Below are 13,618 nucleotides of genomic sequence, written 5' to 3'. Positions count from 1 at the left end.
ACCTAGACATTGTTCTTACTGCTGAAAGCTATAAATTTGTACTGACTGAGCAGTGCCCTGAAGCACCTACTGGTGAATCTACCCAAGAGGAGATTGAATATCATAGGAAATGGGTAAAAGCAGATGAGATGGCGCGGTGTTACATTTTGGCTTCAATGTCCAATGTATTGCAACATCAACATCAAGATTTACCAACAGCCTATGATATTATGAACAATCTCAAGGAACTCTTTGGTCATCAGGATAGGGCTTCTAGGCAAGAAGCCATGAGAAAAATAATGACAGCCACCATGCAAGAGGGTACTCCTGTAAGGGATCATATCCTAAACATGATGGCTTATCTGAACGAGATACAGATCCTTGGAGGAGAAATTGATGGGGAAACCCATATCGATATGATCCTCCAAACGCTACCTAGAAGTTTTGAAGCCGAACTATAATATGAATAAGAGGATTTATTCATTAGGGAAACTACTGACATTCAAGCAGCATAAGGATTATTTCGTCATAATTCTCAAATTCACTATGCTGAAAATGGTTCTACTTCTAAACCGAGAGGAAAGAAGAAGAAGAAACAAGTTGGCTCAGCAAAGAAAGTGAATAAATCTCAGAGTACAGGATTTAAAACTGGAGTGAAGAAGCCGAAGGGCAAGTGCTTTATCTGCAAGCAGTCAGGGCATTGGAAGGCGGACTGTCCTCGTAGGAATCAGAATAACAAAGGTATATCTCATGCTCTAGTTGTTGAAACATGTTTAGCGGTGTTATCTACCAGCACCTGGTGTGTAGATACGGGAGCCACTGATCATGTCTGCAATTCTCTGCAGGGGTTCCAGGAAACCCGACGACTATCTGAAGGAGAGATTACCGTCTACATGGGCAATGCTACTAAGGTGGCAGCTGTTGCAGTGGGAGACGTCTACTTATCTTTTAGTAGAAATAGAAATTTGATTTTAAGAAATTGTCTTTATGTACCCAGTTTTAGAAAGAATTTAATTTCAGTTTCTAAACTATTTTTAGATGGATATTCAGTTTCTTTCAGTAACGATGTAGTTATTAAAAGAAATAAAGTGATTATCTGTTCTGGTGCATTAGTTGGCAATTTGTATACTTTAAATCCAATTTCTTCCACAAAGCAAAACATGGAAATTTATAACTCATCTTCTAACTCTAATAAGAGAAAAGAACCTTCGGAAATGAACCAAGCATATCTTTGGCATCTAAGGCTTGGTCATATTAACTTAAGTAGGATTCAGAGGCTTATAGCCGATGGACTTTTGAGTTCATTAGAGTTGGAAAATTTTCCAACTTGTGAATCTTGCTTAGAAGGTAAAATGACCAAGAGGCCGTTCAAGGCCAAGGGGTATAGAGCCAAAGAAGTGTTAGAATTGGTTCACTCTGATTTGTGTGGTCCTATGTCTGTCCAGGTAAGAGGAGATTTTGAATATTTTGTCTCTTTCATAGACGATTATTCAAGATACGGATATATTTACCTAATGCGCCGCAAGTCCGAGTGCTTTGATAAGTTCAAAGAATACAAGGCTGATGTGGAAAAACGATTAGGTAAAGTATCAAGACACTACGATCTGATCATGGTGGCGAATACCTCTTAGGAGAGTTTAGGAATTACTTATCAGAGGTCGGGATTCAATCCCAATTGTCTGCACCTGAAACACCCCAACAGAATGGTGTAGCAGAACGAAGGAACAAGACTCTTATGGAGATGGTTAGATCGATGATGAGTTATTCAGAATTACCAAATTCATTTTGGGGATATGCTCTGGAAACAGCAGTATACGTTCTGAACTTAGTACCTTCTAAATCAGTCTCTAGATTATATACTCTTTTATGCATGTTTTTACGCACATTTACATACTTTGAGCATGCTTGATCTATGCATTTTTATACTTCCAGCTTTCCTTTTAGCATATTTACTCTTTTGGTTCGGAGATCTGCTTTTTGTGCATTTTCTGTACACAGGAGTCGATTTGGTGAAGAATCTACATCTTTGGGCATGCATTGGAGGAAACGAAGGGAGAAAGCACCGGGCCGTGTACCTCACACGGGCCTGCACTGGTATGGAGCTCGGGCCGTGTGGAGTTTGGCACCAACAGAAGAGGAAGATGACATGGCCGTGTGAACCTCGCACGGCCGTGTCAAGATTTGAAGCCAACCAGAGCAGAAGCCTTACAGGGCCGTGTGGATCTACACGGCCGTGTGAGACTTCCAGAGACCAAGCAGGCTGTGGCCGTGTGCACCACACGGCCGTGTAGCATTTCCAGAGAGCAGAAGGGTTCTGGCCGTGTGGAGTCAGCCGTGCAGCTTTGGCAGAGGGGGAACTGGACATGGCCGTGTGAATCTCACACGGCCGTGTCACGGGGCCGTGTGGCGCCCGATTCCCTCCTCTATTTAAACCCTTCTTCATGAATTGAAAGGGGATCTCTCCCCCTTTGGGAGAAAGCAAGATTTGGTGGTTTCCTCCCATTCTTGGGAGGATTTCTGGGTGATTCTAAGGGAGATCTCGACGATTTCGACTCCGGAGCAAGGATTGGATCCGAAGACAAGGCTTCTTCGTAGATAAGTTTTCTCTTTCCCTCTCTTCTTGTTTTCTTGGATTGGGGATTCAAGGAAAGCTTGTAATCTCTATTTCTTCGGATTTTCTTTCTCGATTCATGGAGTAGATCTTGTATTCTAGGATTAAGGGAGTATTTGTATGATGGATTGATGTAATCTCTTATGGATTTGCCATTTTCTTGTTTCAATGACATTATCTTGCTTGTATCAATTAGATCTTGAATGATTGATGGTGATTTGTGCTTAATTCTCATTCTTGATTGATTGTTTGGATTTCTTATGGACTTTGTAAAGATAAACTCTCGCTCGATCATCCGAGGGATCCACGTGACAGGTGCAAGCCCGTGTAAGGACGTTTGAGAGATAATCTTGAAGAGGAAATAGGGATATTCAAGAGAGTAGGATGGATTTTATGATTAGCTTCTTGTTTCTTGATAGATTAATGAGTCGTGGGCTTTTACGTTGATATCCGAGGAAGGCATAGTAATAGGTGCACTTCTGTGTAAGGACAACATAGGTTCATGTCTAATTAATCCTATTTAGATACATTTCTCAGTCCTTAGCCGGTTGTCTATTGCAAGAGGGAACCGGCAACTTTCTACATGTTTGGCAATTGAGGGATAAGAATTGGTGAACCATTTACATTCAAGAAATCTTACAAAGAAACCGAAACTCCTAGAATCTTCCTTTATCATAACCCAAAACTCTAAACTCTTGTTTGTTGATCTTTAATATTAGATTTGTTTATCTTTACTTTGCTTTTGAAACGATTGGATAGTTGTTTAGCTAATTCGCATTGAGACATTTCTAGTGCTTATTCCAGTCCCTGTGGATACGATAATCTTTTATATTACTTGCGACATTTCCGTACACTTACGGAGCGTAACAAGTTTTTGGCGCCGTTGCCGGGGACTGCGCTATAACATTAGGAATTATCAATTGAGTTAAACTAAACATAACTTTTCCTTTTTTCTTTTGATTTGCATAGTTATAACTAATTGTTAGAATTCTGTTTTCGTAAGTTTTTCTTTTCTTGAATAACATTCTTGACAATTCTTTTTGTTGCAATTCTAATTCTAATTCTAACTTTGCATTCTTGATTTCTAGCACTCTAATCTAACTTTTCTCTGTTTTCTCTTTTGATCTAGTTTCTTTCTTCTTTTCTTTTGTAAACATATCTTGCAATCTTTAGCATATGAATTATTCTAGACATTTTTTTTTCCTTTTATCTTTTCTTTCTTGTTTTCATTATGCACTTTTTTTCTTGCAATTTAAATTCTGCATTCGTTTTCTTGCTTTTCATATTGCATTTTATTTCTTGTTTTTGATTCTTGATAATTTTCTTTTTATTCTTGAATATCCATGAGCACTAACATGTCAAGCAGGACCATGAGAAATTTTTCTACACCCTTTTCTGCAAGATTTTTATCTCCCATTGTGCAACCTCAAATTGAAGTAGAAAGTTTCCAACTAGACCCAGAGATAATTTTCATGATACAAGGTCACAAATTTGGAGGAGAAGTATCAGAAAGTCCTTATCTGCATCTTGAAACATTTTTAGAGATTTGTGATTTGGTGAAATGCGAAGGAGTATCAACAAATGCAGTTCGATTGATGACATTTCCTTTCAGTATCAAGGATAAAGCAAGGACTTGGCTATATTCTCTCTGTCCTCAAAGCATCACAAGTTGGGAACAATTGGAGAAACAATTTCTGAATCATTTTTTCCCTCCAAGTAGAACGGTGTATATGAGGAATTGCATAACAAATTTTTCTCAGGCATATGGAGAATCATTATTTGAAGCATGGGATAGATTCAAGAGTCTTCAAAGACAGTGCCCTCATCATGGTTTTGAAAAATGGTTGATTTTGCACATATTCTATGGGGGAATTTCTTTCTCAGACAAGACTTTATTGGATTCATCAGCTGGAGGTTCTTTTATGGACAAAAGTGTAGATGAAGCTTATACGTTAATTGATCAAGTGACATTGAACCTCCATGAATGGTCGAACAAAAGTTGGATGGAATTTCCCTCAGATATTCAAAAAGTGCAAGCTATAAATGTAAGAGAGCCTGTCAAACAAAATGAAATTCAACCACCTAAAAATGTTGAAATTCACAAGTCACAGAGTGAGGAGTTCAAACATTTGGGGGCAAAGCTTGATAGTATTGTTTCAAAATGGTTTAAAGAAGATCCCCCTCCTACACAGTCAAGATCCAATGAAAAGTGTGATGATGTGGGGTTGAGAAGTGGCAAAAATCATGAAGAACTTCTGAAGAATGACATGTTTAGAATTGAGGAGAAGAATAATAGAAGATCACAAGAACTCAATTCCATTTATCTAGGAAGTTCCCAAAGGCCAGAAGTACCTTTCCCTCAACGATTAATCACACCAGCATTAGATAAGCAAGTTGGACCTCCTCCAAAAGCTCAAAGGGAATTTGGGAAAAAGGGAGTTCAATCTTTCTCAGGACCTTCACTAAGGGTTCCTTTTCCACAAAGGTTAGTGGGGGTCAATGAAAATAAAGACTTCGGCAAATCCTGTGACACTAATATGGTTGAGTGTAGATTTTTGAATATATATGAAGATGAAGATTTTTCAGATGAGGATTTTATTGATAATGTAGTGGTAAATAAGTTTTCAGATCTACCTCAAAATTTTATAAGGTGTTATAGTGACATTGAATTTTCAGATGATGAATGTGATGTGGTAGATCAACTTAAAACTGCAAGTGAAGTTATTGATCCTCTTGTTATTGATTCTCCTATTGAGGACATAGATGTTGGTTTATTTTTTGATGTATGTGTTGATGATGATGATATGGAAGAATGTGTAGGGAGCTGTGTTGTGGAAGCAGCATCTCAAGGATCACCACCTTTGTCAAGACAACCCTTAGAGGTTTTAAGAATTGATCATGTTGTGGAACAATGTGTAGGGACTTATACAGAGCTAGTAGAGTCTCGAGAATCACCATCATTGATATCATCAACACCTAAGCTAGAGCCAGAACCATCATTTGATTCAGAGGAAGTCACATCTACATGTTTAGAAATTTCAGGTATTTCTCAACAAAGTAAGGTTAGTATTTCTTGTGATCTTTTGGAAAACTTTATGGAGGTACCTATAATTGACTTTGTTGGATGTGATTCAGTTTTTATTACTTATTCATCTTATCTTGATATGGTTCTAGCTCTATACTATATAACATGCTTGTGGGAGATTTGTTTTTCTTTTGGATGTGCAGATTTCACATGGGCCAATAATTGGAAGCTCAATCTGAACCGTCTTCGACCACCTGAAAAAATTTCCAAGAAGACGAGGATGGAGAGAGTGTTACTTCAATTTTTAATGCCAATGTTTAAAGCTCTCTCCATAATAAGAACCCTTGGTAAGAAGGTTCTAAAATATCTTACCCCTCCAAGAGCAAGATTTAGATGAATCTAATGAGGTGGTCGAGCTAATGACCTTAAACAAGCGCTTCTTGGGAGGCAACCCAAGTTCATTTTCCTTGTTTTCATTCATGTCTTTAGTTCTTTCTAGTTTCATTTCTGAACATGTATCCTCTACTTAATTTTTCTTATCTATCCTATTTTTGTAGAATTCAAAGTTGTGGAGGAATGTGAGTATTAGATGGAGGAGTATCTTAAAAAAAAAAAACATGAATGTCAACCATTTGGAGCTCATCACTTGGTAACTTCTCTTAAAATCTCCTCCACATTATTTTTAGTTTTCATTGGGACAATGAAAAATTTAAGTCTGGGGGGATGCAGTAGATGCATTTGATTTGCTTTGTTTGTTTTTGTTTTTGCTTATATTTTGCATTTTGTTTTGATTTTTTGTGGCATACATCTTGAGAACATCAAATCTTCACTTATATGCTTTCTTGGATTCAAGTGAAATGTTAGCACGATTATTGTCTTGATTCATGATGTTCGAATGATGCTAGTAGTAAACTTTGTGTAGTTCTTTTTTCTATCTTGGGAAGCATTAATAAGCTAAGAATCTTATGGTGATGAGTTTTAGTTTTGGTTCAACCTTAAGGATTTTATCTTCACTACACTTGTGCTTGATGCTTGAATAGTTGATGTCATTGAAATAGTCATGATTCATCTTGTTTGTTTAGTACTTGGTTTCCATGGTGATTTCTCAACTTTCATTTTGGTTACTGGATGAGGCTCAAATCATTAAAGCTCATTTGGAAAAATCAAAATATCCCAACATGTGTGCTAAAAGTACATTTGTGAATAAGTTTTGCACAATGCAAACACTAAAAAAAAAAAAAATAATAAGGGATATAAAAAACAGTTGTCATGAGTGGAATCTAGCAAGTCACCCCTTTGAGACCGAGTTAGGTTACTGGGGAAATGACTGTTTAGTTTCTCTTGAGATTGAGCACACCTTTGAGACCTTGGGTTAGTTGAGAAATATGAACCAAGTGAACGGTAAGTAAGTGCCTATCACTGGTTACTTGTCTTTCACTGGAAACATTAGGAATTCAAATTTGATGATGACTTGACTAGGACATGGATTGAAACTTGAAGGGTGTTGAGTTACTTTTACATTGCAAGACAAGATTCTTATGTTTGAACCATACTTTACTTGTTTCCATGATCAAGCTTGTTAATGAAACTTTTGATAGAGTTAGGAAAGTGCATTGGATTTTATGAATGTGTTGTAGAACATATGAATTTAGATTGCAGATTTTGCTTGAGGACAAGCAAAGGTTTAAGTCTGGGGTGTGATGTGCGAGATTATATACTCTTTATGCATGTTTTACGCACATTTACATACTTTGAGCATGCTTGATCTATGCATTTTATACTTCCACTTTCCTTTTAGCATATTTACTCTTTTGGTTCGAGATCTGCTTTTGTGCATTTTCTCATACAGGAGTCGATTTGGTGAAGAATCTACATCTTGGGCATGCATTGAGGAAACGAAGGAGAAAGCACCGTCAGACCTCACACCTGACCTGTATGGAGCTCGGCCGTGGAGTTTGGCACCAACAAGAGGAAGATGACATGGCGTGTGAACATCACGGCCGTGTCAAGATTTGAAGCCAACCAGAGCAGAAGCCTTACAGGCCGTGTGGATCTACACGGCCATGTGAGACTTCCAGAGAAGCAGTGTGTGGTGTGCACCACACCACTGTAGCATTTCCAGAGAGCAGAGGGGTTCTGGCCGTGTGGAGTCACACACTGCAGCGAGAGGGAGCTGCTGACCACACGACCGTGTCACGGGCCGTGTGGCGCCCGATTCCTCCTCTATTTAAACCCTTCTTCATGAAGGGGACTCTCCCTTTGGGAGAAAGCAAGATTTGGTGGTTTCCTCCCATTCTTGGGAGGATTTGCGATTCTAAGGGAGATCTCGACGATTTCGACTCGGAGCAAGGATTGGATCCAAGAAGACATGCTTCATATTTCTTTTTCCTCTCTTCTTGTTTTCTTGGATTGGGATTCAAGGAAAGCTTGTAATCTCTATTTCTTCGGATTTTCTTTCTCGATTCATGGAGTAGATCTTGTATTCTAGGATTAAGGGAGTATTTGTATGATGGATTGATGTAATCTCTTATGGATTTGCCATTTTCTTGTTTCAATGACATTATCTTGCTTGTATCAATTAGATCTTGAATGATTGATGGTGATTTGTGCTTAATTCTCATTCTTGATTGATTGTTTGGATTTCTTATGGACTTTGTAAAGATAAACTCTCGCTCGATCATCCGAGGGATCCACATGACAGGTGCAAGCCCGTGTAAGGACGTTTGAGAGATAATCTTGAAGAGGAAATAGGGATATTCAAGAGAGTAGAATGGATTTTATGATTAGCTTCTTGTTTCTTGATAGATTAATGAGTCGTGGGCTTCTACGTTGATATCCGAGGAAGGCATAGTAATAGGTGCACTTCTGTGTAAGGACAACATAGGTTCATGTCTAATTAATCCTATTTAGATACATTTCTCAGTCCTTAGCCGGTTGTCTATTGCAAGAGGGAACCGGCAACTTTCTACATGTTTGGCAATTGAGGGATAAGAATTGGTGAACCATTTACATTCAAAAAATCTTACAAAGAAACCGAAACTCCTAGAATCTTCCTTTATCATAACCCAAAACTCTAAACTCTTGTTTGTTGATCTTTAATATTAGATTTGTTTACCTTTACTTTGCTTTTGAAACGATTGGATAGTTGTTTAGCTAATTCGCATTGAGACATTTCTAGTGCTTATTCCAGTCCCTGTGGATATGATAATCTTTTATATTACTTGCCACATTTCCGTACACTTGCGGAGAGTAACAGGATTCAATCCCAATTGTCTGCACCTGAAACACCCCAACAGAATGGTGTAGCAGAACGAAGGAACAGGACTCTTATGGAGATGGTTAGATCGATGATGAGTTATTCAGAATTACCAAATTCATTTTGGGGATATGCTCTGGAAACAGCAGTATACGTTCTGAACTTAGTACCTTCTAAATCAGTCTCTTCTACTCCCATAGAATTGTGGAATGAGCGAAAACCCAGTCTAAGACATATTCGGATTTGGGGTAGTCCAGCACATGTGCTGAAACCAGATGCTGATAAGTTAGAATCCCGTATAGAAGTTCGCGTGTTTGTAGGATATCCCAAAGGAACGAAAGGTGGTTTATTTTATAGTCCTAAAGACCAGAAGGTCATTGTTAGCACCAATGCCCAGTTTTTAGAAGAAGACTATATAATGGATCACAAGCCCAGTAGCAAAGTTGTTTTAGAAGAACTTAGAGAGGACACGTCTACTTCAGTACCAACAGTACAAGATGAAGTACCACAAGAGACTGCAACACGTGTCACACATGATACACAACCACAGACTGTGCCCCGTCGTAGTGGGAGGGTTGTGATACAACCTGAAAGATTCATGTTTTTGGGAGAGTCTTCGGACTTGATCCCGGGTAAACATGAACCTGATCCACGAACATATGACGAAGCACTCCAAGATATAGATGCAGCATCTTGGCAAAAGGCGATGAATTCTGAAATAGAGTCTATGTACTCTAATAAGGTCTGGGAGCTTGTAGAACCACCTGATGGTGTAAAAGCCATTGGATGCAAATGGATCTACAAAAGGAAAAGAGGGACAGACGGGAAGGTAGAAACCTTCAAAGCTAGACTTGTTGCGAAAGGGTACACTCAGAAAGAGGGAATCGATTATGAGGAAACCTTTTCACCGGTAGCCATGCTTAAGTCTATCCGGATACTCTTATTCATTGCTGCTCATATGGATTATGAGATTTGGCAAATGGATGTCAAGACAGCTTTCCTTAATGGAAGTCTTAAAGAGAACATCCATATGAAGCAACCAGAAGGGTTCGTTGAAAAAGACAAAGAGCATCTAGTATGCAAGCTCAATCGGTCCATTTATGGACTGAAGCAAGCTTCAAGGTCTTGGAACATCCGGTTTAATGAAGTAATCCAGTCATATGGATTTATTCAGTGTCCGGATGAGTCTTGTGTATACAAGAAGTGTAACGGAAACGTGGTGGTATTTCTTGTACTATACGTAGATGATATTTTGTTAATTGACAACAATGTCAAGGTATTATCAGATGTAAGGGTATGGTTGTCCAAACAATTTGATATGAAGGACTTAGGAGATTGTGCACACATTCTTGGGATCAAAGTTATAAGGGATCGTAAGAAAAGAATGTTGTGTATGTCCCAAGCTTCATATATAGATACAATCCTTGCTCGTTTTAGCATGCAGGATTCCAAGAAAGGTTTCTTACCTTTTAGGCATGGAATAGCTCTATCTAAAGAGATGTCTCCGAAGACATCAAAAGAGATAGAGGACATGAAAGCAGTTCCTTATGCTTCGGCTGTAGGAAGCCTAATGTATGCAATGCTATGTACGAGATGATATCTAATTTTATTAATATGATTAGCGGATGTGACAGATTGGCTTGATCAGTAAAGCATATATTAAAGTACCTGAGAAGGACTAGAGATTATATGCTAGTTTATCAAGCAGATGATTTGCTCCCTGTGGGTTACATGGATTCAGATTTCCAATCAGATAGGGATAACAGTAAGTCTACATCAGGCTATGTGTTTAATTTAGGAGGTGGAGCCATTTCATGGAGGAGTGTTAAGCAGAAATGCGTTTCGGACTCAACCATGGAAGCTGAGTATGTAGCAGCCTCTGAGGCAGCTAAAGAAGCAGTATGGCTAAGGAACTTTCTAATGGACTTAGATGTGATTCCTAGTTTGCCCAAAATCATCACAATTTATTGTGATAATAGCGGTGCAGTTGCAAACTCGAAGGAACCACGAGCTCATAAGGCAAGTAAACATATAGAGCGCAAGTACCACCTGATACGAGATATCGTGAAGCGAGGAGAAGTTGTCATCGCCAAGATTGCATCAGCGGATAACCTGGCAGATCCTTTCACTAAGGCCCTTCCGGCGAAAGCTTTCGATAGGCATGTGGAGGGAATGTGAATCAGATGTATGGTAGAAGATATATGACTAGTCTTAGTAAGTGGGATTGTTGGAGTGTATACTGAAAGCCTAAGCTTTTGTAAACATTTGTTTTGAATAAAGAATCACATTTGGTCAAATTATCTACATTTGTTTGTAGTTGTTCAATTAATTTATATTGTAGATAACATAGCATGTGGTGTCGCATGCAGAAGATGATGTTATCAGTACCTTATAAATTATAAACAGTAGCTCACGACCAAAATGGAAAGGAACAAATCATTAGAAGGGCGTAGGGTAATTAGGCATCAGTTTATCTTGATCATATAATTACACTAGTACACTTAGAGTGTATTGAGTAGGACCATTAGAGGTCGTTTCTTTTATACTGACTTTATAAAGGAACAAAGACCTCAGTTATTATGGAAGTGTGTGCTCTTAATCCTAATATAATAACAAGCACATATATTTGATATTTATTTCTTTAATTTATCAATGGGTGAGATTTAGTTCGATGAATCAATAAGCCCGATAAGTTGGGAAATGGTATCACTTATAGTGTGTGTTGTTGATTATAGAAGGAAACTGTGTCCTAGAGATACTAGGTTGATAATGTCCTCAAGAGGAGCTCATAAGGATTGTCATGTTAAACCCTGCAGGTGGACTTAGTCCGACATGATGATAAGGTTGAGTGGTACTACTCTTGGACTAAGATATTAATTAAATGAGTTGTCAGTAACTCACTTAATTAGTGGACATTCAATATCTTAAACACAGGGAGACTAACACACTCATAATAAGAAGGAGCCCAAAAATGTAATTTGGGATTGGTGCGGTAGTTCAATAATAGTTCTCTAGTGGAATGAATTATTATTGATAAAATTAAGTTGTGTGTTCGGGGCGAACACGGGATGCTTAATTTTATCGGGAGACCAAAACTAATTCCTCCTCTCGGTCCCTATCGTAGCCTCTTATTTATAGAGTACTATACCCACCTATACCTACCTTCTATACCCACCTAAAGGGGGCCGGCCAAGCTAGCTTGGGAACCAAGCTAGGGCCGGCCTAAGCATGGGTTTAGGGTGGCCGGCCCTAGCTTGAACCCAAGCTAGTAGGGCAGACCATAATTAAATTAAAAAAGAATTTTAATTTTAATTTTTATTATGTGGAAGATATAATTTATTAAAGAGAATTAAAATTAAAATATCTCTCTTGTAAAAGATCTACAAAAGATTAAAGAAAGAGATTAGATCTCTTTCCTTATTTGTAGATTGGTGAGATATTTTATTTTCTCTTTAAAAATTATTCACATGTTGTAAAATTAAAATTATGGAAATTTCTTTTTATCAACCATGAAGAGATTTTAAAAGGAAATTTTATTTTTTTAAAATTTCCAAAGACAAATAAGGAAGTTTTAATTGTTGATTAAAATTATCCTATTTGCTCTACATGAGGTGGCCGGCCACATACAATTAATTAGGAAAATTTATTAAAATTTTCTTAATTAATTGTTGTCAAGGAAAATTAAGGAAATTTTATTATAAATAAATTTTCTAATTTGCCAAGGCTAAGGAATATAAAAGAAGGGGTGAGGGTGCCTTCATGAGACAACCTCTATTATTTTCTCTCCCTCTTTTCCTTGGTGTTGTGGCCGGCCATCATCCTCTCCCTCTCTTCCTCTTGTGGTGGCCGAATACTTCATCCCTCTTGGAGTTCTTGTGGTGGCCGGATACTACTTGGAGAAGAAGAAGAAGAATGAGAGAAAGCTAGCATCTCTTGGAGCTTGGTTGGTGTTTAATTCTTCATCCTTGGTTAAGCTTCTTTTGTGGCCGAACCTATCTAGGAGGAGAAGAAGGTGGTTGGTGGTTTCTCATCTCGGAAGATCATTGCCCACACAACGTCCGAGGTTAGAAGAGGAATACGGTAGAAGATCAAGAGGTCTTTCTAAAAGGTATAACTAGTAATTTTTCTTTCCGCATCATACTAGTTATTTTTGGAAATAATACCAAATACAAGAGGTTTACGATTCTAGAATTTTGAATATGTTTTTCGATGTTGTGTTCTTTTATTTTTTCTTTTCCTTGTGATTTGATTGTTCTTTTCGGTTAACCTAAAGTTATTTTAGGAAATTAAATATTAGATTTCTATAAAAGGTTTTGTCTAGTCGGTGGTGGTTGCTCCCATATCCAAGAAGGCAATGTGCCTCGCCACGTCAGTACTGGGAACCGATTATGGAAATTAATATTTAATGGAATTAATAACTTAAGGTGATTTGGGTCGAACGTGTTAAGTTCCGCAGGAGATCCAAGTCAAAACCTAAAAGAACAAATAGATTAAGTTTTGGATCAAATGCGTTAAGTTCCGCAGGCGATCCAAAATTTAATTTAAAAGAACACATGGTAGCTAGGAAAAGGTTCAGACCTTTGTACAAAATTTTTGTACAGTGGAACCTCTAGGTTGAAGGCGCCTTCCATAGCACTGAAGGCGCCTTCAACCTACCAAATCTCATTCCAAATAACCCACCTCTTATCGTCAATGAAGTCTAATTTTATTTGATCGAAGACGTCTTCCAAGCTCTTGAAGGCGCCTT

General features: G+C 38.1%; 1 non-coding gene across 1 annotated transcript; it reads right to left on the bottom strand.

Moving 5' to 3' along the window:
- Positions 1-4,318: 4,318 nt before the first annotated feature.
- Positions 4,319-4,424, bottom strand: LOC122054312. Its single transcript, XR_006132640.1, has one exon. It is a non-coding gene; the product is annotated as a small nucleolar RNA R71 (small nucleolar RNA).
- Between the last annotated feature and the right edge of the window lie 9,194 nt (positions 4,425-13,618).

Source organism: Zingiber officinale, chromosome 3A (genome assembly GCF_018446385.1).
Source record: "Zingiber officinale cultivar Zhangliang chromosome 3A, Zo_v1.1, whole genome shotgun sequence".
NCBI lineage: Eukaryota > Viridiplantae > Streptophyta > Magnoliopsida > Zingiberales > Zingiberaceae > Zingiber > Zingiber officinale.
This window is presented reverse-complemented; position numbering and strand designations above follow the sequence as displayed.